The sequence below is a fragment of the Equus quagga genome, chromosome 5 (assembly GCF_021613505.1).
Source record: "Equus quagga isolate Etosha38 chromosome 5, UCLA_HA_Equagga_1.0, whole genome shotgun sequence".
NCBI classification, from domain to species: domain Eukaryota; kingdom Metazoa; phylum Chordata; class Mammalia; order Perissodactyla; family Equidae; genus Equus; species Equus quagga.
The window spans coordinates 28260467-28285122 of record NC_060271.1 but is presented as its reverse complement, the minus strand read 5'-3'; the positions used below and the strand labels follow the sequence as shown (position 1 = coordinate 28285122).

The 24656-nt window shown below is 55.1% G+C and overlaps 1 protein-coding gene and 1 long non-coding RNA gene across 10 annotated transcripts in view; one reads left to right on the top strand and one right to left on the bottom strand.

Annotated features, from left to right (window-relative positions):
- The window catches only part of AHDC1 (AT-hook DNA binding motif containing 1), a 64514-nt gene that overhangs the window by 28085 nt on the left and 11773 nt on the right, over window positions 1–24656 (bottom strand). The gene's annotated exons all lie outside the window — the stretch shown is intronic.
- Window positions 10268–15402, top strand: LOC124239183 (uncharacterized). Its single transcript, XR_006888572.1, has 3 exons — window positions 10268–10490; window positions 11902–12031; window positions 14677–15402. It is a non-coding gene; the product is annotated as an uncharacterized LOC124239183 (long non-coding RNA).

Below are 24656 nucleotides of genomic sequence, written 5' to 3'. Positions count from 1 at the left end.
GGGCAGCATGGCACTCTTGGTTTTGGTGCCCCATCCTTTGTAGGCTCTTTGACCTTATAACTGCCTCCCCTCATCTCAGATTCAAGTACACATGCACAACAGGGTGCCAAGACATCTGGCCTCTACTTGAGGAGACTTCTTTGGGGTGACTCTGGAGGGGTCCCCTCTCCCAGCTCCAACTGGGGGGCTGTGAGGGAAATGACCAAGTGGGAAATAGAGGAAGAAGCCTTGAAAGAAATTTATATATTTAGAGGGAAAGAGTCAGAGAGAAGAGAAAGAGAAGGAGGGAGAAACCAAGGCAGAGAATCAGATTCAGGAAGGGAGACAGAAGGAGGAAGAATGTGGGGGCAAGAGAAACAGGACAGAATGAGGCTTAAAGAGAAAGATGAGGAAGGAGAGGATGAGAGAAAGCCTGAGTTGAGAGGGAGAGAGAGAATGCTGAAGGAAGGAAAACAGCAAGAGACTCAGGAAGAGAGGAACAGAGGAGGAAAAAAAGACAAAGAGACAGACAGACAGGCAGGATGAGGCAGAGACAAAGACTGAGAGAGAGAGCGTGCAAGATACACATAGAGGGGAAGAGACAGAGAAGGAGCCTGCCACAGACAGGGCAGAGGCACAGAGCACTGAGGACACCACAGGGAGCTGGAGACAGACAGAGGGACTGACATACCCAGAGACCAACAGAGACAGTTGGAGAGGGTGAGACACACAGAGAATGGGGTGGAAGAAGGGGGAGACCCTAAGTGATAGAGTGTGTGCTGGGGGGGGGCAGCAGGGGTAGACAGGGGGGGGGGGAGAGGGGGGGGGGGGGGGGGGGGGGGGGGGGGGGGGGTGTGAGGAGGAGGGGGGGATGGCGTCGCGAGAGGGGGGGGGGACAGAGGACAGAAATGGAATGTGGGTCTGGGCATGAGGCTCACAGATGCATCGGCTCCGGTTTCAGCTGGGGCAGTTGGCTGCTGGGGGGGGAGGAAGCAGAGCTGGCGAGGGAGGGGGGCCTGTTGCCATGGCTTCAGGCACGGCAGGGGCACAGTCTACTGGCACTTGGAGCTCTGGGCATGGTAGGGGGCTGACTGAGGGGAGAAGAGGGGGGCCACGAAGAAGCCTCGCCCCTGCCCTTGGGGCTCTACCAGCAAGAAAGTTTCCAGAGAATGGATGGGAGATGTTCCGGGCTGAGGAGAGCTCTGCGTCCTGCTCCACCCCATGGAGGCTGCCAGCGGGGCACCGCTCTCCAGGTTGCCTGTTGGCATCCAGGTTCCCACTAGTGTCTCCGGCTGGCCTCTGGGGATCCTCCTTCTCTGCCCTCTCCAGTCTAGCTGCAGATCCTGCATGCTGCTGCTGCTGCTGCTTTTGCTTGCAGGGGAGCAGCAAGATTGTGAATTCAGGATCTGTAATCCTAACGCAGAGCCCAGGCCTACCGGGCTCCAGTTGCCAAGGCGACGGAGGGTCAGAGGGCAACGCGGGGCGCCCGCTCCTCCAAGTCAGAATCCCAATTGTTAAAGCCCAAGAATAAACAGCTGAAGCGGCCGTGGGGGGGCAGAGAGGGGGGCTGAGGTCTGCATCGGCTCAGTGTGGTGTTGTCAAGCGAGATGTCACTAATTGTCTGAAGGAACGGGCTGAGGCAGCTCTTAACTGCTTCTGTGCCACCGGAGACACCTTGGCTGCCTGGCCCCATCCCCCGGGCCTCCCAGCATTCCACTGGGCCAGGCTGTTGGTGGGGGGAGTGCTGGCCCAGCATAATCCCTGCCTCTCTTGCACTGAACCCCACATACTTTAGCTCCCAATACTCCTCTTCGCCCAACTTGGAACCTCCTACCTGCAAGCTAAATGCGTATGTCCCCAGAACCAGTACCCCCAATCACCAGGCCCCCAATACTCCTTGTGGCCCAAAACTGCCCCCTTGGCCTGCAAAACCTCTCTCAGTTCCCCTAACATGTCCTCCTCCTCCTCCCAGAAGTCAGGGGCTCTGGTACAAGATGTGCGGATAGCAGAGGAAGAGAGGCTTCTCAAGAAGAGAGGTTCTTCTCAACTTTGGGGGAAAGGAGAGAGCGGGGAGGGCAGAGACCCTCCTATGGGTAAAGGGAAGGCCCAAAGCACCTTTCTGTGCAACTCCCTACTCTTAGTCACATACCAGAGCCAAAGCCCTGGATGGAGCTGGGAAACCAGGTTTCTAGCTTTTATTGCTCTCCTTGCTGTGTGACTTTTGACAAGATACTTTCCCTCCATGGGCCGGTCTCCTCATCCATCATCCATCCTAAACATTTAGTAGTGCCTATTTTGAGGCACGCTGTGTCTGGAACCCCTGCCCAGAGGGACTCCCAATCCAACGGGTGAGATCCATCAGGTAAGATAGTCCATGAATACACGGAGCAGTCTGGTACCCAGTAAATTGTTCAGTGGACGGCAGCTGGTGTGAGTACTGGTACCGCCGTTATTACAGAGGATCACTAAAAGGGTGTAATCAGAAAAAAGACTGAGGAAGAAGTCAGGTGTGGAAGGCTTCCTGCAGAAAGTGGTATCTGGCAAGATTTGGATAGGTGGGCAAGAAAAAGAGCGCTCCAGGAGAGAGAAGTCTTGTGAGGTGCTTCAAGGGTAGCTGAGCTGTACGGTCTCAGGGTCGCGTGTTCAGCCCCTCCCAGAGCAGGAAGGGCGAGGCCTTCAACGGTCTCCCCGCCCCATAGGCTGGGCCTGCCTCCTCCTCCACCCACTGCACCTCCGGATGCCAGGAGAGCGGTGTCTGGGAGGGGGCGGGCCGCCCGCGGGCAGGGCTCCCGGAGATTGGTAGCACCTGGAGTGATGTCACAAGGGGCGGGGTCAGGGCTTCGGGCACGCCTCCTGCCCCAGACCCCTGCCCCACGCCCGAAAGGCGGGTCCCCGGGAGGGGGCGCTCAGGACACTTCGCGGCCCCGTCAGGTGGCGGGCGGGGCCCGGGCGGTGTCCGTGGGCGGGAAGCTGGGCACGGAAACAGGGGATCCCCCAGAGAGGGCCCAGCCCAGCCCTGGGCTGGACGCGTACAAAAGGCGACTTGTTCTTTCTTGGGATGCCTGCGCCTTCTCAAACATACCTACAGCCACACTCCGGGGACAGGGGACAGCTACACCTACACATGGCTCACAAAGCCCGCTGAGTGGGGAGTCGGGGGCTGCCGCTGGCCCCAGAGGTTGGCGTTAGGAAGAACCCTGCCCCAACCAACCCTTGCTACAGACTCGACACCATTCACCTCACCCTATCCCACTCCAGTGACCTGGATACTCCCAGCCTCCTGTGTAGCTCTGGGGACATTGACCCAGGCACATTCTCGTAACTACCCTCTCCCTCAGACCATCTGTAGTCACCAGGCCTGCCCTGGAGTCAGACGGGCAGCTTCTATGCAGGCTCTGTGTTCTATGTGACCCTGGGACACAGTGAGGCTCATTAGGGTTACTTTTTACTGAGTATTCTATGCTAATCCTCACCATTACCCCTTACGGTGAGTCCCATTCTGTGGCTGAGGAAACTGAGGTTTAGGTGAAACAGCTTGCCCAATGCAGAAGCAAGGATTTGAACCCAGGTTAAGCTTGACTTCAGAGCCCGTGTTCTTCCGTGTATTATTTCTGCCTCCCATCACATCATCTTACCCTCTAACACCCCACCACACACACAACCATAGACGGCAAAGCCATCTCAGAATCAAGGTGTAATTCTCCACCCCAAACACATCTCAATATCACAGTCTAGTATCAGGCAGTTTCCCTCACTAATCAGACAGTGTGTTGTGGAGGGGAGAGTCTCCTACCTCTAAGCTCCGGCTACCCGCCCGCCGCCCCCCCTCTCCCGCCGGCCATAAGAGTCATAAACGGGGCACAGAGTGAGAGCAGGGCCAGAACAGGCTACCTCTAACCTTTCCAGCAGGCTCACCTCCACCTCCCCTGACCCCAGGATGACAAAGCACTGCTTTACTTTCTGGGGTGCCAGGCCTGCAGCTCTCCCTGACCTCTTGTGCAAGGACCTCCCCTAGCCCCCAACCCCTGCTGAGAACAAGTCGAAACAAACTCCTTCCTGGGGATGTCAAAGCACCTTTCCTGGGGGAGGCGGCTCTGTGATCCCCTGAGCCCGGCTAGGGAGCAGGATCGGGTTACTCTTTCCCCAGCTGTGCCTGGACTCCTTTGGGTTGACCTTTCACCTCATCCAGGCCAGGACCCAAAGCAGGCTGGAGTCCAGCCCTCACCTCCTGTTAACCCTCTGCATTCCTCATCTTTTTATTCTGGAGCCCCCCCACTCCCCATTGCGGGTCTCAGGAAGCCCAGCGAGCATGCCAACCTTTCCCCACCCTCCCATCCTGGGGTCCGATTTCCCAGAGAGCTTTACAGACTGCTCCTCCCTACCCCCTGTCCAAGCTGCCCTACCCTGCCAGGATCAGATACCTCCGCCCAAGCAGCTGAAAATGACCTGGGCTATTTTCGCTCTGGGATCGCGTTGCAAACTCCCCCTTGAGCTGGCAGCTTCCCACATCCCTCCACACCATTGCCCCCTACTCCTCATCCCTCACCCAGAACCACTGACTAACAGGACAGGAGGGCTTTTAGAGGCCACTGGCCTAAACTCATCAGATGGGGAGACTGAGGCCCTGAGGAATAGGCACAGGGCTGGGCAGAGAACCAGGCTTCCTGGGTCCCCACCCACATCTGTTTCTACTGTCTAGCACGGCCTGCTCTGTACCCTAGATCTCAAAGTCTCTGACCCAGCCGACCTCCTCTAAGCACCAGCAAGTCACACTGGAGGCTACCCACAAGTCTCTCTGCCACCCTGCATGTCACAATCCGCTTCTGCCACACTCTTCTCTGTTTAGAATTGGGACCTGGTCTGTACCTGTATCACAGCAAGGTGGGCCACGAGAACATTTGGGGGGGGTGTGCAAACTGGAAGGAAAAATAGGGAGACCGGGGCTCAGAGGAACGGGAAGTGGATTCAGGCTTCCGAGGTTTATATTGCACAATACTTCCATGTTACCAGCAGCCCCTAGCCCCAGCTTCTCTGTACCCCTCCCTTCCATTCCTACAAACCCAGCCCCCTCCAGGCCCTTGCCCCTCCACCTCAAGCCCCAGCCCTCCTGGGCAGGAATGTGACTGGTCAGGTCTGAGCTGACCACAGGAGTGGCTATAAGGTGACAGACCCCCCCATCCTCCCAGCCTGGGGGAGCTCACATACCAAGGAAGGGGGGGAGGGGAGAGCTGCTTTAACCCTTTGCAGCCAGGCTTTCAGGGTGAAAAAGAGGGGTACTCTACTACTAATGGCCACTCCCACATGAGTGCTGCTAGGCAGAAGCTACTTCCCCGAGAGGGTGGAATGGGGGTATCTGTCCCCCTAGTCCCTGTTAAGAAAAATTATCCTTTGCCACCCCAAGTGTTTCATCTCATCTCCCATGACATTTGGAAAAACAGTCATGAGCTGGTGCGGAGGGGAAGAGAAGGAAAGGACGCATTATGAACCCCAACCTCAGGAGCCCCTAGTCTGATGGGAGAAATACAACCCTGCCCTGGGGAGTCTGATGGGGGAGACGAGGCACAGAGGCTAGGACAAAGAGCTGAGAGCAGAGAAGAGCATGGAGCTGGGCAGAAGAGGGAGGAAGCCAGGGCAGGAGCAGAACAAGCCAGGTGGGGTCAGATCGGGCAGGCTTCCCGGAGGCCCCTCGGCCCACACCCCTCCCCCTAGGCTCTGGAATCTCGGGGGTCAGGGTTGAGGGACAACTCCGCCCCCTGCCCCCCTCAGGCTCAGGAATTCCACCAGCCAAGGGAGGAGGGGGACGGCTGCTTCGGCCTTAGTCCAAGTTGGCTCCCACTGGACCGGCAACTGCAGCTCCTCCTCGGCCCCTCACCTCCACCCAAGTCCCTGGGCTGGCCCCCATCGCCCTCCCCTCCCCCTCTCTGGCTGGCACAGTGTGTGCCAGGCGCTGGCAGAAAACAAACCCGCCAGGGTGGGTTTGCAGGGAGCGGGGTAACCTTGACACAGTTGCGGCAGTCGCTAATGGCAGACACACACTCCGCCTGTTCTGGGGGGACTGTTGCCGTTGCTAGGAAACCAGCAGCCGCGTGAATGGAAATGGGTCAGTAAACCTGGGGAGAGATAGTGTGACACTCGAACCACTGCAGCTGCTCCAGCCCACACCGAAATCCCTCCTCTTCAATATTTATCACTCCCGCCTGGGCCCTCAGCTCCTGCCAGACCCCGCACCAGCCTGGCCCTCAGGCCCCCCCAAGGCTTGAGAGAGGAGGGGGCTAGAAAAGAGATGCGAGGGTTGCTGATCCACTCCCTGGGGGGGCCCCCCAGGCGGGATGGAACTGGTTCTGGAGGAGATTGAACAGGAAACAGAGTCTAATCCCGTGGCGGGGAAGGGGTTAAAAGGTCAATTCACGCCTGTTCCTGACTTAGGCACCGTGGTAAAATTACTGCGAGTGTGAGCAGGCTTGTGAGTGCCTGCCTGCCTACCTGTGGAGGGACTATTTAAGACAGGAGACCTCCCTCCCAGTGTATAAGAGATGGAGGGGGGAGAAGCACCCAAAACATGGCCAAGATTCACTCACAGCCTGAAAACAACCTCCTTACAGCCTAGCAATCCCCCCAGTAGAGCCTGAGGCTTCCTAACAGCCAGAACTGACGCTCCTAGTAGAATCTGATAGCACCCCAAATGGACAGGAGCTGCCTATAGTGCCTTACAATACAGTCCTGTACAGACACCCCCCCCCCCAACAGCCAGACACTCAATGTTCAGAAAACCCTGACAACAGCCCTACACAGATACCCCCTCCCCAAGAGAACATGACAACTGCAATTCAGAACAGCGCGGTTCAGCTCAACATCTATAAACAAGCCGACAAACCTAGGCACAGACAAAACTGCCCTATGGCAGACTGTGCTGAATCTTCTGTCACTTCCCCATGAGGCTGGAGCCTCCCCAAACAGCCTGCTGTAACCCAAAGCCTGGTTCTCTGGCTCAGCTATGTTTTTTTCTCCCTCCCATTCCCAGCCTCCTTGTCTTGCACACACCCCAATATACTGCCCCCGCAACTGCTCTTCTGGACACACCATCCCACAGGCTAGCTGCCTCTCGCACCGCACCCCCCATTCCCTGGAGGCTGACTGGTCACTGACACACACATTCCCTTCCCCTACAACAAGCACCATCTAACAGCCCCGCCTGACACGAGGTCTTGTTCCTGGGCACAGGCCTCTCTCCTGACAAGGACCCTGGGAATCAGCAGTGCCACACACTCGGGTGATATGCCCCTCCACCCACCACAACCTCAGCCAGTATCCCTGAAGGGTGTGTCTTGGGAAGGGAGGCACTCCAGCCTTCTGGAGGGGGGGAATACCTCGACAGGAATCTCCCAGCTGACTCGGTTCTGTGTGCTCCTATCTCCTAGGATACATCAGTCAACACAGGCTCGGAGCCTGTCAGAGCTCGAAGGTGCCTTAGGGAGTCACTAATCCAGCCTCCTCTGCTCAGCAGGAGGAAATCAAGGCCCAGAGAGGAGAGCAGTTTGCTGAAAGTCACACAGCCCAACTGCTGCTTCCAGTCATTTTCTCTTCTACAGCCCCTCACTAAGATCTCTCTACTGGTTGAAGAGAAACGGACTGGGGCGGGGGGGGGGGGGGGGGGGGGGGGAGGAGGGTGGTGTCGTAGCGGGGCGTTGTCAGCCCAGGAAGGCTTTCCTGAGGCACAGGGAGGTGGGACTGGATTAGCTGGGAGGGGAATTTGTAGTCCTAGAGATGAGTTTATGAGAAATGCCCAGCAGTGCATTCAGACATATGGGCACCTGGCAGCCCCGGAATCTGGGCCACATAAATTTGTTCAAATCCGGACTTTGCCAAAATGTTCTGATGGATACTCATACCGCCCCACACCCTATCCCAGGGCCCCAGTGAGCTGCCTCCCCAAACCAAAGGTAAAGGAAGTTTACTGTTCCCTATACCTAGCCTCGAATGTAAATTCTAGGGAATCCCCGCCTTTTATTATTCAAATAGATCTTTGCCAGGATGCCCCTGGGATGTGTGTGAAAGAGGTTTTCTGCTAGGTAGTTTTTATTTCAACTCCATTTTGCAGAAAAGCAAATTGAGGTTCGCAGAGGTGGGGTAAATTGCTCAAGTTCACACAGACAACAAATGGAGCCTTGAGTTCCTTCCAGTACACAAGGAAGGCCGATCCAACAGGAAACAGGGAGAACTGGGGGTGGGGGGGAGGGAAGGGTGGGAGTTGACACAGGCCCAGGCCCAACATCCTGGGCTGAGGGGGAGCCAATAGGCATCTGAATTTGAATCTGGGTATCTGGGTTCCACTCCCACCCACTAGCAGTGGTAGAGTGAAAGGTCAGCATGGAGATGGGAGGGAGAGGAAGTAGAATTCCATCAGCTCTCAGCCTGCCTGGGCCATACCCCAGGGAGCCAGGCCAGGGGCCGCCCCAACTTCCCTCAGCCCAGAGATCTCTGCCAGCCCCTGCCCCCACCCTCACCCAAACAGCAGGAGTATTGTGAGGAGACCCATCCCCCTCACTGGGCCTCAGTTTCTCCATCTGTACTAAGAGCTAGCCTAGCAGGGAGGATTTCTCAGGGCCGTTCCAAGTTTAACATAGTGCGACGACCAGTCCTAGTTCTCAGTCCCCAGCACAAATTTAGAAGTCACTCCCCCAGTCTGGAGCTAGCCGAGAACATTAAATATGTGTTTGATGAATAAATGAAAACCAACATCTTTCCATCCTGCCCAGCCTGAGTGAGAGGCACTACTTACCTTGGGAAGCCAAATTCCACAGGGTTGTTGGTGGGGAAGGGGATTCAAATACTTTGAGGGCTCTGAACTGGCTGTATGTTACACGGTTGCTCTTTACTCCCCCCCTCACTAGTGCACACACTACGCTAATTGCTTTAACTTGTGCAACTTTAAGCCCCACAACAAGGCCATAACCTACCTACTATTAGCTAGTTTTTCAGATGAGGAAAGGGACTAAGGTGTGAAGGGACTTGCTCAAGGTCACACAGTCAGTGAGCGGCAGAAAGGATCTGAACTGCATCTATCCCCACTGCTTTTGTTTAACATGATGAGGGTGTGCTGGGTTGGGGCAGGAAATGAAGTTGAACAGGGACCATTGGCAAGGGGAGAGGGGGTGCACCCCAGGACCCAGGGGAGGTGCCTGCTGAGTTGCCAAACGGTTCATCAGTTTGCAGGGCACCAAATGGTACTGGAACTAGCAAAGTCGTGGGAAAGCATCCCTTCCCCTCCCCCACCCCACAGTGCCAAGAGGGAGCCCTGAGAGGTCACTTACCTACTCCCCCGATCTCAGGACTCCTGTAAAGGAAGCCCCTCCCTCCCGGGAGCCCTTTTCGGGACTTCGGGACCTGTAAGGTGCAAAGCCGCCCTCAAAGCAAGCTGCCGCCGCCGTCGGGAACACTGTCCAGGATTTTTCCGGCGCGTCCGCCCCCCACCCGCACGGCAGTTGCGGGGGTTGGGGTAGGGGGTTGTTGGGAGAAGACTGCCTCGCCTCCCTCCTAGAAGCCCTTAGGCGCCTCGTGCTCGAGCTGGAGGTGCTGGTCCACAGGCCCAGCCGTTCTCGGGCCCGAACGGTCCGCCTCCGAGTTTTCCCGCCGCCGCCTGTCGGGCTACCTGGCAGGCCACCCCCGCCCCCCTCCCAGATGAGGCCGCGGAGCTTCTGACTCCTGGAGGAGGTGACGGGCCGAGAGGGAAACCAGGCGGCTGGGGGAGGGGCGTTGCCTGCACCTGGCCCCTCTCCGCCGCCCAGGCCGGGAGGGGCGGGACTGGACCCCCGCCAGACCCGAAAAGAGCGGCGGAGGAGAGGAGGTGGGCCGCCCTCCTCTCCCGCAGGCTGGGGGAGGGTGGGATCTCCCCCCACAACCCTCGCCGCCGAGGCGCCCCCTAGGGTCGGGCTGCGAGGCGCCCCTTCCCGAGCCGCGCGCTCAGCCCGCTCCCCCGGCCGGCCGCACTCTCCAGCTGCAGGAAATTCCAGAAGCTCTCCATCATCCCGGCGCAGCGCGCAGCCCGGGCTGCCAAGGCTCCCCGAAGGAGAGCCACATGCCGGCCGGCCGCGGGGCCCCCCCCCCCCCCCCCCCTTCCAACCCGGCCGGGCAGCCACGTCGGGCCGGGCGGGGGCCCGGCCAGCCGCCCCTTCCCGCGCCCCGGGACCGGCGGAATGCGTGGCAGCCCCGGCCGGGGGCTATTTTGAGCGGGAGGGGAGCGGCCCAGCCTCGGTGTTTTCGGCTTTTTCCTGGCCCCCGGCCCGCCAGCCCGGGCCCTCGGCTGCCCGCGGAGTGGGGGGGTCACGAGGCGCGGGGGAAGAGGAGGGCCGCCGCGATCAGGCTCGGGCCCGGGCTCCGGCCCAGGCCCGGGAGGCGCCCGGCGGCGGTCCGGACCTGCGCTCTCGGCCTCGGCCGAGCAGCGGGATTATTAATAGCGCGCCTGGCTCGGGCTGCGGCTCCAGGGCGCCTGCTACCTGCACGCCCCTCCTCCGGTGAGCACAGGCGGTCGGGGCACTCCCTCCCCAGCGGCGGACTCAGGCCTCACTGGATAGCGCCCTGTGCACCAGTGGCCAATCACCGGCCTCGATTTCCTTACCTGTAAATTGGGGTAAATTGGGGATGGGCTGCCTGGCTTTATGTGGTGCGTACCAAACAAAAGTTTTGCTTGCTGTGTGCCTCTCCTTGGGCAAAACGCCTTCCCTTTTTGGGGCCTCAGTTCTTCCATTTTATTATAAAATGAGGGGATCTGAGAGGACTCTTTCCAGGGGAAGAATCCCTTACATTTGAATAATGCATTTTCACTTACAATCCATTTGAGCCAGTAACCCCCGCAATGGTAACAGCCAACACCAAGCACTTGCCTTGCATGATTAGCATGCATTAATTCACTTGATTATAAAGTTCCCGTGAAGTAGGTAGTATCTCCTTTTTGTTGCTGAGGAAACTGAGGCTCAAGAAGGTTAAGTGAACTGCCAAAGGTCACACAATGGCAGAGACCAGAATCAGATAAACTCTGGCTCCAGAGTCTGAGTTAACTAACCACTGAACCATAGTGCCCTGAGACAAGCAGGACAAACACTGCCCCCTTTTTATAGAGGAGGAAACTGAGGCTTCAAGAGTGATTTGCCCAAAGTTGCCTTTGGCCACTTAGTGGCAGAGGTGAGCATCCAACACAGATCTTCCGACACCTAGTCTAAGGCCCCACAGCAGCCCTCTGAATCTGTTCAGCTCCTGCCCTGGGGCTGGTAGTGGGGTCTCCAGGACAGGGTCCTGGAAATGGGCACGGAGGCACTACCCCTATGGGAACCAAGCTGTGTCCTGGGCCCTGGAGATTACCCTCCACTCCCAAGGATCAGACCCAGACTCCTGGGCCCCCAGGGTTCATTAATCCACCAAATTCTAGATTTACCCCAGCCTCAGAGCCATGGGGGTGGGGGCATCTGGGGGTGAGGGGAGATGGCCTGCAGGGGTAACAGCCTGGGACAGGGCCTGGAGTTGCTTCCTGCCCTCCCACCCCTCAGCAAGGAAGCACAAAGGCTGGCAGGCCCCCCCACTCCGCCCCGGAAACCTGGCAGTTTATTTCTGTCTCTGGGCCCCCTGTTTCCACAGAGTCAGTCCAGGAAGGCTGGCAGCAGCTGGCTTGGAGGGGTGGAGCTCCTGCTCCCTCAAGGGTCCAGCTGCTACCCTGCCCCACCCCCACCTGCCAGGACACACCAGAGTCAGAGGTGACATTGGGATGAGGGAGGGAGTAGCTGGAGGCCAGTTGGTCAGGACTCCAAGGGAGGGAACCCTCTCCACCTCCCAACCCAGAGCCTAGATGCTCTCCCAGGGTGAGCCAGTCTATACTCAGTTCAAGTCTGCTAAGAGGATAACCTCTAGTGTGTCCAACTCTATTTATTCCAGATCATTCTGGCTCAAGACTCCTCTGGACTCTGGTCCCAAAGAAAAGCCTGCTTCTAAATCTGTACTGCCCAACATTGTAGAAACTGTTATTGAGCACTGGGAATGTGGCTATTTGGAACTGAGATGCGCTGTAAGTATAAAATATACACCAGATTTTGAAGTCTAAATATGAAAAAAAAAAGAATGTAAAATACCTCATTCATAATTTTTATAATGATTATAAGTTGAAATGACAACATTTTGGATATATTGGGTTAGATGAGATATATTAATTCACTTATTTCTTTTTACTTTGTTTAACGTTAACTGGAAAATTTAGATTATATATGTGGCTCCCATTACATTTCTGTTGGACAGTGCTGTTCTAGATCACTTGGTACTCTGGCTTAGGACTAAGACTGCCTGGTCTAGATCAATATCTGTGTGGCTTTAGCTCGCCCACTTCTCCATATCCAGACCACAGCCTTACGTGTGGGTCTGAATCTCACCAACCAACGCCACCCTGTCCCAGCTGTCTGTGAATCTAGGATCAGCCAGAGATTTTGGCTTTGTCTGCTTTAAAACACTGCCTAGTACATTTCTTATTCACCATTTCCCAATATCTAGATCCCAGCAAGAGTGTGGCTCCAGATCACCTTCTATGTTATCCAGCCTGACACTCTAACCTTGTTTGCTGAGATCACTGTCCAGTAAGATTTAAGATCTAGGTACTCTCAGGAGGCATGAGGTGCTAGATCAGGGGTTGGCAAACTATGGCTCAAAGGCCAATGCAGCCTGCTGTCTGTTTTTATAATTCTAGTTTGATTGGAACACAGCCACGTTCATTCATTTATGCATTGTCTTTGACTGCTTCCAAGGTACAATGGCAGAATTGAGTACTCATGACAGAGACCACATGGTCTACAAAGTCTAAAATTTTTACTATCTTGACTCTGTACAGAAAGTTTGTCAACCTCTGTTCTAGATGACCAATGGTCCACCCCATCATAAATCTAGATTCCAGCCTGAGACCATGGCCTAGTCTAATCTAGATCAATTCCTGCTAGATGGTACTGCTGACTAGGATTGAAACCAGAGCCTAACAAGCGCCCCATGCTGCTTGGGTTCCAGATCCACTCTGATCTCAGGAGCTGGGCCCCAGTACTCTTCTCTGGGATGGAAAGTGTGTCTCCACTTCCAGACTCCCTTAGAGAGATCAAGGCCCATTGGCCCTCCTCAATGGCCTTGGGAAGGGGAAGGGAGGGTAGATTCCAGAACCAGCATTGGAGCTGAGTCAGAGTGTCAGGGGTAAGCCCTTCCCTGCCAAGGGGGCAGAACATAATCGGCCAAGAAGACAGAGTAGCCCCACACTCACTCCACTCCTTCCCAGCAGCTGGGGGTCAGTGTGGGACAGATACCAACCCCTGGAAGCTAGACCAGGGGGCTCCAAAGGGAATCTTCACCTCCAGCCACCTGATGCCTATCAGCTTGGGGCTGAGCTGGCACCTCTATCCCCCTTTCCCACAGTTCACCTTAGCTCTGCCCCTTCATGGCTTTCTTTGAAAATCCTCCCACAGCTGCCCCTCTCCCTGCCATTTCTCCTTCCCCCATCCTAGAATCCTAGCCTTAACCTTAGCAGTTAAGGTCTTGGACTCCAGAGCTCACAAACCCAGACTTCAGTTCCAGCTCTGACTCTGGGCAAGTCACCTCACCTCTCTAGGCTTCCTCAGTTTCCTCATCTGTAAAACAGAATAATGATGATACCTACCTCATAGGGTTCTTGTACAGACTTAACAAGATCATGACATATATCACTTTGCCCAGCACCTGGCCCATAGTAAACATTTGATGCTAGCTGCTATTTTTATTACTATTGATCATCTAGTTCCATGGATAGATGTTGGCAGGTTTGTAAACCTCACAAAATTTTAACCCAAACTTGTTTTTGTATTTTTCTGAAGAGAAGGTCCATGGCTCTTATCATCTTCTCAAAAATGGATCCTTAGCCCAAGTGGTAAAAAAAAAAAGGGGGGTGGGTAAAAAAAAAATCCAAAAGGGGAAAGAGGCACACAGAAAGAGAAGGACTAGCTCAGGGTCCCTCAGAAAACGTGAGGCAGACCCAAGGCTAGCACCCATGAATTCCGTCTCCCAGGTCCCACTCTTTCCACTAGTCCAGGCTGTCTCTCTAATCTGGCCTCATCATTTCTCACCTGCACAGCTATGACAGCCCCTCGGTGGGCTCCCCAGCTCCAAATGTCTCCACTGCTTCTTCCCCACCCAGTGCCAGATTCATCTTCTTCAAATCTCACTCTCATGACACAGCGTCCCTGCTCCAAAACCTTTAATAGCTCCCTACTGCTGATGACATCAAGGCCGAGGTCTTTAGCCTGACATTCAAGAGCCTTCACAGCCAGCTCTGGCCCCTGCTATCCTGCTCGCTGTTCCCTCTTATCTGGTCAGTGGTGCTGACTTCTTCCTCTCCTCTCTCCCCATCCCCATGGTCTCCATACCACCTACACACTCACTCAGTTCTGGACAGATTCTGCCCTTTTCTGCAATCACACAGTGCCTCAGGCCCAGCCTGCTGCCCCGCTCTGCCCTCAGGGTTACCCCTGGGTCCAGCCACTCTCTGAACTCACCCTGACCAGGCCATACTAGGGAATGTTGACCACGGCTCCAGCTCCAGCAAGCAGGCTCTGCCTCTGCTCTCCAGCTCAGCTCCATCCCTGGACACTGACCCACCTTAGCCACTGCCCATATCCTCTCCAATAACCTCTCTCTCCTTCTATCCTCTAGATTTGAAGGAACAACACTCCTCTCATCACAGGGAGTCATAGGAAGTCAGCCGGTCCTCAGAGTCATGACTCCTGGGTCAGATTCTTCTCTTTGAACCTCAATGTCCTCATCTATAAAATGGGGACAGCAAGACCTCCACCTCACGCGATTCTCCTGAAAGATAAATGCCTTATAAACTGGAAGAGACTTTTTCTACTAAAACCTGCTATACAAATAATACTAACAATAGCCTCCATTTAAAAGTTTATTTAAAATTGCAACAACCCTGCAACCGTGGCACTCCCCAAACCCTTTCCTGGTTTCCTTTTTCTCTTTGAGCTTATCAGCATCTAATAAACCATATACTTTACTTATTTTTGTGTTAACTGTTTGTTTTACTCTCTAAATGTGAGCTCCTTGAGGGCAGGGATTTTCATCTACTTTCTTCACTGCTGTGTGCCCCAGAAAAGTGCCTGACACCATGTGTGCACTAGATAGTTGAGAGATGAGTGAATGAGTCAACTGCCAGACACTGGGCTAAGCACTTCTCACAGGTCATACCACCTTAGGAGACAGGTACTTTCATTGCCCCTCATTTTGAAAATGAGACCTCAAGTGACCTGTCCTGATCACACGGTAGGAAGCAGCCTGGCTGGGATGTGACTCCCGAGGCTACCCTCTTGATCACTGTGTTCTATTTCCCGTCCAGATGGGGGGTTATTTCTATTTCTACATTAGCCAAGCCTCTTGAATCTGTCACCCTCCCTATCTCCCTGGACTCTCACTCTCCCTATACCCCTGAAGCCACCAGCCCTCCCAACCCTCATTCTGACCTCTCTCAGCCCTTTCCTCCCACTTCTCAGCCCCAAGCCACGCTGCTCATTCTCACCTCAGGTCCTTTGGTGATGCTGTGTGCCCTGCCTGGAATGCGCTGACTCCCCATCTCTTTCAACTCTGTTGGTTTCTAAAGACTCACCTCTTCCGGGAAGCCTTCCCTCCAGTCTTCACTGGCTCCCTTCCCCGAGCTCAGGCCTTGTTGCTGACTGCTGGGAAAACCCACTGGGGGAACATATGCTGACTTGGTCCATTCCCTCATTGTTTCCTGAATTTGGAGGCCTTGCCCACCTCTGTCCTTCTGGCCAGGTCTCTCCCTCCATCCTCTGCTGATCGCTGCTCCCACCCCATGCCAGCTCTTCATTAGGTTTAAATGTGTGTGATCAAGAGCCTGGCTTTTGAGTCTCTCAAACTCCAGCTCCACCCACTACTAGCTGTGTTTCTTTGAGCATGTCACTACACCTCTCTGAACCTGTTTCCTGTCTGCAAAATGGGAATAATATAAGCATCTGGCTCATGTAAGCTAATGTGCCTGGCACACAGTAAGCACTCAATAAATATCAGCCTATTACTTCTATAGCATTTTATCATGTTGCTCATCCCCATTCTAAAGCCTCAGCCTCCCTTTTCCTCCTCCCTGAACAGTCCCCCCTCCAGAATATGATTGATGATGATAATAAGATTGCTAACGTGTACTGACCGATTATCTGCACTGACTAGAAATATGTCTGGCACCCAGCTGGTGCTCAATATTGCTTATTGAATAAATGAATTAACTAGTTTAATCCTCACAACATCCTATGGGGGGGCTATATTTACTCATTTTACAGACAAGGAAATCAAGGCCCAGAGAGGGTAAGCAACCCGTCATGGGTGGGATTTAAACCCAAGTAGTCTGACTCCACAGCTGAGATCCTCACTGCCCTCCTCATCCTCACTATTCCCATCCTACCTGCTCCAATGCCAGCCCCAGGGGCGGGACCCTTTCCTTCACCAGAGGTTGGACCGTAGCCTTAGATGGATGTTCACTGAGCCCCTGCTCCAGAGCTCAAACCCTTCATATTTTATCTCATTTGAGCCTCACAAAACCCGATGGAGTCAGTATCATTATTATTTCCCCTTGACAGATGAGGAAACTGAGGCTCAGAGAGGAGTCAAGTAACTAAGGTCACGCAGGATTCGAAGCACAAACTCAAAAGCATCATGTTTTGTAATGTTTTTGTCCCACTGTCTTAGACAACTGTTGATAACTGTTCATGCACATCTGCCTTTTTTCCCCAGTCAGTTAGACAGCAAGCTCTGAGAGCACGGTCTGAGGCCAGCCCTTCCATGTCCCTATCCCGTGGCCAGCACTACAGGCGCATGGGCCATGCTCCACAGAGACTCCCCAACCGCTGATCTGAGCCTCCCAGCCAGGCACACCCTGATGCTCTGCCTGCCTCCCCCCACAGAGCAGGTCTTGATTTGTGGGCTATGTCTGCCCTATCTGACTCGGGGTTGGCAAGGGCGGGGCTGTATTCCCCTTCAACCTAGAGGCTCCCCAAACACAGGATATCCCCTGGGAAGTCAGGGCTCCCATTTCCCACTTAAAGCATTAAGAGGGAGGATAGCATAGTGGTTCAGAACAAGGACTCCAGATCTCTGTGTTCCAAATTCAAAGGCTGGCTCCACCAGGTACTGGCTGTGTGACCTTGGGCAAGTCACAAGGCTTAAACTTTCTTGGCCTCAGTTTTCTGATATGTAAAATAAGGATGATAATAATAGGGCTGCTATGATGATGAAGTGAGTATCTATTTATAAAGTTAGAAGAGTGTCTGGGACATGGTAAATGCTATGTAAGTCTTTATTAAATAAATAAAAGTAGGGTTTCACCCGGCCCCGAAGGGTCCCCCCGGTAGGGTACAGTGCAGGTAACAAAGCAAGCCCCAGTTCCAAACAGACAATGAAGACACACAGGGAAACAGAAACAGGTGGCAGAGACCTCACACCTTGGGAAGCCCCTTGTGGCAGGGACTTACTCCTTCTCTCCACATATCCTCCAGAGCCAGAGGACCCCATTGCCTGGCCCCATCAATCTTTGACTCTAATCCCTCTACCCTAATCCCCAAGCCTCTTTTCCTCCCCTCCTTCCATCTGTCAACTTTTTCCAGGCAGGCAGACAGATTATGGCCAGGATCCAGCCCCTGCTTCTCTTAGTTGCTGTGTGACCTTGGGCAAGTCACATAGCCTCTCTGGGTCTCCTTTCCTCATCTCTACAGGGGATAATCCACCCTAGAGGTCTCTCTTGGAGATTAACTACTAACTGAAATCCGGCCCATAGGTTTTTCCACAGGTGTCTGGACACGCTAGTGTTCCAGAGGCCTGACCGCACAGATGGGTGTGCTCTTTGAGCACTGCAGTGGGGAAAGGGACTAAAAAACTGATCCTTATTTTAAAAGTTTCCCCAGCAGCCCCTAAGCACCGCTTAGGTTGCAAGCCAAGCTCCCTGTCCTTTAAACCACGACCCTATGACATTCAAATACTGTTTATTGGGGGATTGGCAGGAGCCTCTTGTCAGGCCTCTTTGCACCAAGTTACTGCCTCTGAGGCCCTGAAGCAGACCTGGGGTGAGAGGAGGGAGGAGCAGGAAGGACCACATGTCAGGGGAGGAGAGGGCCCCTTTGGAGGAGAACCAGGGAGAGCGGAGAAGACTCCCGGGTGGAGGGGGGCAAAGGGGAAGAGGGACTGCCCCCAAGGCCTTCCCTCCCCGCAGCCAACCAAGCAGTCACCTGGCCTGGCCTTCCACCCCTCCAAAAAGGAAGGGGAGCCAGCGGCAGCAAGTTACGATAGATGATTACCCGCCGTTAATTAATTAAAATAAACAGCAGATTAAATACATCAAAATTAAAATAGCACAGGAAATTAATTCTCTACCAGCCTCACCTCACAGGTGAGATGCTTAAAGGGCTCCTTGCAGCCAGGATCCAGGGCAGCTGGGGGGTTCACAGAGCCTGCCTTATACCACAACTTCTGCCAGTCCCAAATACCGGTAGCAGAACCTAGCTACCCACGGGCATTTGCCCGGCTCTGCCACCCCAAGGTTGGCCTCCTAGCTCTTTACTTCCAGGGGACTCCAAGCCCTGGGTCACATTCCTGAACCCAAGCCCTGCTCCCTCATCAGTGGGCAGGAAGGGTCCTGACGCCCTCTGGGCCAGGGATTGGGCCATGTGCCCAGGAGGGCACAGTGCCCACATCTACCACCACAAAGGTCAGGGCAGGAGAGGAGAGAGGCCTCAGCCTTCTCTTCTGGGTCCCCTCTGGGGCTTGAAGTCAGATCCTGGCAAAGACGTCTCCCTTCCATGCTGAGCTCCTGGCCCTTCACTGGGAGTGCTGAAAATCTGTCTCTGGGGAACCTCTCACTTTGCTGCTTTCTTTTGCTCAGAATGCTCAGGAAGAAAGAAGTGCTGAGGCCCAGAATCCCAGGCCAAAAGAAACCCAACAAAACTGGCTAGACCACCCTAGGACACGATACCAGAATTCCCTCCTACACAAGACTAATCACCTCATTGAACAGATGGGGAAACTGAGGCCAAGTAGGACCAAGCATTTCTCTGCGGTCACCCAATGGCTTCACGGCCCGGAGCAAAGTCTCAGTGGGCACATTCCATGTCACCACCACCACATCAGATTTCTAGAGTGCAGCTCAGCTTCATGCTGAGCCCCCTCTCGGCCTGGCCACCAAGGCCTTGCCTGCTTCCATAATCCCATCCCATAACTCCCCCTTCTTGTATCCCACACAAGAGCCCGATTAGACTCCTCAACCGGCCCTTGGGCTGGTGTTCACATAGTTCCCTCTACCTGAAGCTCCTTTCCCTACTTCTGCCTGCCCCAAATTGACCAGCTTCTTTAGGGTCCGGCTCAATGCCAGGTCCTTGGTGAGCCACCCGGGCCCTGACAGGTGCTGCCTCTTCCTCCTTTAACCTCCCAGAGTGCTTTGCCTCCACTCCCATGCCCTGCCCTCTCTGTTGCTGCATGAGCTGAGGTTATCAGATACATGAGCTTCCTGAAGCCACAGATCACCTCACCTCTGGGCCCGAGCCCCTGGCACAGTACCCAGCACTCAGTAAATTTCCTCCTCATCGATGTCTGCCCATGTCCTACTGATAACTGACAATAATGACTATCATTTATTGAGCATTTACTACAAGCCTGGCTCCTGCACTCTTCCATCTTCATATGATGGACCCAGCTCATAGAGGTTGTGACTTTCCTAAGGCCACACAGCTCTGGAACAGGAACCCCACTGGTCTTTGCTCCTCAATGAATCTCCTCTCCATCCCACTCGCCTCTTCTAGGTCAGACCACCATCATCCCCTACCTGTAGCCTCTTCATTAGCCACCTTCCCTCCAGTCTCTCACCACCCTGTCCTGTCACTAAAGACTTCTCCTGACTCTTTGAGGCCTGTTAGACAAAATCCAACCCTCTGAGCATGGCATCTAAACTCTTGTGACATCTGGCTTCTGCTCTCTTTGTACCTTCTCCTCTGGTTTCTGAACATCAGCCCATTTTCCCAGCATACCATTCCTTGATTCACTTCCAGGTTTTGCATATGCTGTTCCCTCTGCCTGGAACACCCTTCCCATATTTTTCCCGTTATGAATTCCTACACATCCCTCAACATCCAAGATCAAGGGTTACCTTATAATCTGTCAGAGGAGACAAGCAACAAACAAAGAAACTGGTCGCAAAATTGAGAGTTCTATGAGGGAAGGACCTGTGTCACCAGAGTATCCCCAATGCTTAACTCATAATCAGTGCTCAGTCAACATTTGTTGAATGAATAAATGAATGCTCTCTATATAACTGTTGACTAAACAGAGAAATGACGAAAGGCTACAAGGCCACAGTATGCAGAGCTGGAGGTGGAGAGGAAGAGACTGAGGCCAGGAAGGCCAAGGACACGGGGGAGCAGTGACAAATACTGTCAGGGCTGTTCTGCAGCAGAGCTACACTCTTGGCAGAGGGAGTGTTTGTGAGAGACAGAGGAAGGAAAGTGATGGCGTGAGGGAGGCTCTGAAAGTGTGTGCGTGTGCACGCGTCTGAGACAGTGGTGAGGATGTATGTGAGGGAGTCGTTATGTGTGTTATGTTTGTGAATTAGCCTGTGAGAGAGAAGGTGAGGAAGTGTGTAAAGGAGAGCATGTATGTGTGTTTGTGTGGGGTCTCGTGAGAAGGCGAGGGTGTCTGTGAAGGAGAACCTGTGTGTTGTATTTGTGTGTGTGTCCGTGAGAGAGAAGGCGCAGAGGTACGCCATGAAGGAAGTGAGGCCAGCCGTGTGTGTATGTGCTGGAGGTTGCACACGTCTGCGCGGGGCGGCGGGGAGTGATTGCGAAAGACAAGAACAAGGGGACACCTGAGGGGGCGCATGAGTGAGACACTGTAAGTGTGTGTGGGGGGGTGTGAGCACATGGGGGGAAGCGGTGTGCCTGTGAGTGTGTCCAATGGGGAGGGTAAGGTAAGAGGCGTCAGGGCTCTGCTGAGGGTGTGGCTGCCATGGCCTCGGCCACGGGCCCAGTGCCAGAGGTGAGGGCTGGCCCTGGGCCCAGGGTGGGGGGCTCTGACTGAGCAGAAGATTCCTCAGAGTTCTCCCTGGAGCCACAGGCGCCAGATTACCACGTCCCCAGGCAGGGAGGTCGAGGAGGAGGCCCAGATGTGTGTGCTTTACATCTGTCCACAGCAAAACCTCTGGGCATTTATCTGTCTTTGTCTGTGTCCGGGTGTGCACGCCTGTGCTTGTGTATGCACTGCCGGCTGTGTGTCTGTGCCTGTCTTTGTCTCTGGATGGATTTGGGCCTTTGTCTCAGTATGTGTGCCTGTTGGTCTCTGCCTGTCCGCATGACTATGTCTGGGTTTGTGTGTGTCTCAGTGTATCTGTGTCTACAGGGCATGCCGTGTCCTTGATCCATGCGTGTCTAAGTAGGGCTGCGAGCACCCCCTTGGACAGCCTGTTTGTAGCTGGTCTGTGGGGCCGTCTGTGAGTGAGGGAATGTTGTGTTTTTGAGGCCTTGGGTCTAGGTCTCGGTGTGTCTGAGTGTGAGTGCCTGCTTGTATCTCTGTATGTGACTCATGCTGTGTGCTGTAGTATGGAAATGCTTATCTGTGTCTGCGGGATGTGCATTTGTGGGACCAAGGATATGTGTGTGTCTCTGTGCCTCTATGTGTGTGTTGGGTGTGAGGGGTTTGTCACAGACTGGTGAGCAAGTTAATCTCAGACTCCGTGACACGTGGAATAAAATCACGCTCCCATAATGGGATCATTCGTCTTCCTGTCCAAGGAGAGAACCAACTCTTCACCCTCCGCCCTGGGGGAGCCAGTGGGGCCAGGGCCAGGCACAAGCCACCATCCAGGCCCCCTTCTGGCCTTAGCACCCCACCCCTACCCCTGCTCTGCCACACCAGGCCCATTCTACCTCCAGAGTGCCCTGGTGCCCACTGTGGGCTGGGCTGGGCTCCAGGACATGTGACCGAGCCTTAGACGCCTGTCCTGGGTGCCCCCCAGCCCTACCCACTGCCGAGGAGGGCCCTGTCCCAGATGGGAGGGGGGTGCAGGAAGGAATCTTTGGGCCCCTCCTCCTCCTCCCGGAGGGGAGGGATGAGCTGCAGGCCCGGCTGGGATTTTCCATCTCTCAGCAACAAGATTCCTGGTGAGCAGGCTGCAGGGTTTGGCAGGGCGCCTGCTGGAGACCCGCCCTCACCCGCCAGGACGCCTGGGTCCCCAGGGCCAGGCAGCAGCGGGTTCCCTGGGGAGCTAGGAGGGCCCCAGAACTCCAGCCTACTACTGCCTGGGCTTGTGGGAAAGCCAGACCTTTCCAGGCTCCCGTTCCTCAACCAAAGATGGTTCCCTAGCCCCCCAGGCAAACCAACACCCTTCCTCTGGCCTGCCCCCAGCCTCAGCCTTTGCTTCAGAAAGCCATGGCAGGCCAGCCACCCAGCACCACCACTCCCCGCCTGAACCTCAGCACACGCCCAGCCTGGGTTCTAGACCTCATCTCTGGGTGTGAGGGCTCCCAAGGCTAGGGCTGTGCTTCTCATCTCAGACTGGGGCTTCTGAGGACAGGGCCATGTGTCCTGCAGCTCCAAAATCCCTCTTGGTCTTAGTGCTCCTTCCTGACTGAGTAGACAGGCACCAGGAGAGTATTTCAAACCCAAGGCTGGGGAAACTGAGGCACTGAAACCCTCTGCCCTACCCACCACTATGAATCAGAGGCCAAATCCAGTAGTCTGGACAGACACGGTCTTAATCCTGCCCAACAGCGGTAGCTGCAACTCTTTCTTCCCCATAGGGGATGCGATTTCAGGAGTGGGGAGAATCAGTCGGAAGGAGAGGGGAATAGGCAGGTGGACCCCTTCTCCCCCCAGCCTTGGACGAGCAGCTGGACAGCAGGTTTGGGAAGGGATTAAGGTCGAGGAGGAGGAGAACCAAGATGCTCCCAAGATTTATGAGCCGAATTCTTCTCCCTTAAATTTCCCTCCAAGCCCCCAGCTCCAGCCTGGTCCGTCCAGGGTCATGCTGTGGCCCCAGGTCAATGTCAATGCCCTAACCCATCCATCAGCTGTTGCTAGGGAGTTTCCACCCCAAGGGGTTTCAAAGGGAGGGGCTCAATTGACACTAGGGACCCACATTGATAGTGAGGGTGCATGGCCCCAAGGAAGCAGCCAACAGCCCCCAATGCACAGTTCCAGGAGCTGGGGGCTCACAACCTCAAGGGAAGAGCTAGGCTGGTGAGTGGGGCCCAGGAGGAGGTGGCCTCCCAGCCCAGCCCTGTCACCACACCCAGCCCCGCCCTTTGAACAGGCCAGGAGACCTGGGATCCCATGGGGCCCTACAGCTCACAGGGTGTGTGACCTTGGGTGGTTGCTGCTCCTCTCCAGGCCTCAGCCTCCCCACCGCACAATGCAGGAAGTGGCTGAGCTATCCCAGGTGTCCCCGCTTCAGCTCAGCTCCCTCGGCACTAAGCCCTGCCCTTTCTCCAGTCTAGGGGTGTCACCAGAATCTGAGGCAGACAGGGTGAGGCCGCAGCAGTTACCTAGAGGACTCCCTGAAGCCACTCAAGTCAGAGCTGAAGAGCTTATGGGTATTACCCCTCCACCAGCATCCATTTTCCAGAAGAATGAAACTGAGGCCCTAAGAGAGGGTCTGGGTTTACCAAGACCTGAGTTTTACTGGTGGGGTTGTTAAGAGCATGGGCTCTGGGGACAGAAAGACCTGGGTTAAAATCCCAGCTGCACCAGAAACTGGTTCTACAAGGTCCCTTGCCTTCTCCCAGCGTTGGACTCCTCATCTGTAAAATGGGTAGCAGCACCTCCCTCCTACAACTCCTGAGTTGAAAGGAGAAAATGCAGGTGAGGGGCTTGACACAGCACAGCAAGAGCCTGAACAAGGGTAGCTACCATGATTGTGGGTGGTATTAACAGAAACCCAAGTGGTAGGCAGAAGGGGAGGAGGGGTCCCAACCTGGCTTATCCTCCAGCCAGGTTGGGACCTCAGGGCCTCAGCCCAGGAGACCCAGCCAAATTCCTGGAAGCCCCTCAGCTGTCTCCTCTATTTGTTAAAGGCCTCTCATTAGTGAGCCTGGGCACCTGCCCCTCCACATGTAATAAGGCTCATTAGTATCTTAGCCCCAAGCTCTGAGCCCAGAGTCTATGCGTGTGCACACACATGAGGGTGGGGGGCTGCAACAGGCCACCAGCCAGGAGACAGCATCCTCGCCAACCACACCCCCTGCCTGTCATCAGCAGGGCCCGTCACCACCCAGCTTGTCACCTGCCTGCCTCGCACCCGCACCACCTGTCACCCACCCAGCTCGTCACCCACCCAGCCCATCACCTGCACCACCTGTCACCCACCCAGCCTGTCACCAGAGCTGCCTGACAGGCATCTGAGTGGGGGACAGGAGATGGGGAGGAGAAGACCACAGGGGTGTGGAGCTGGGGGCCCCAGAGACCCTGTAGGACCCCCACTTCAGCTCAGCATCCTGCAGCATCGCCATGGCAACCTCTCAGCCGTAACCACTTTCCCAAACATCCCCCGCCCCCCCCCCCCTCCCCCGCTCCTCGCCCCCCCCACCCAGGCTGGGGAGGAATGAGACAGGCCACAAGAGGGGGCGAAGGGGGGGGCGGAGGGGGAG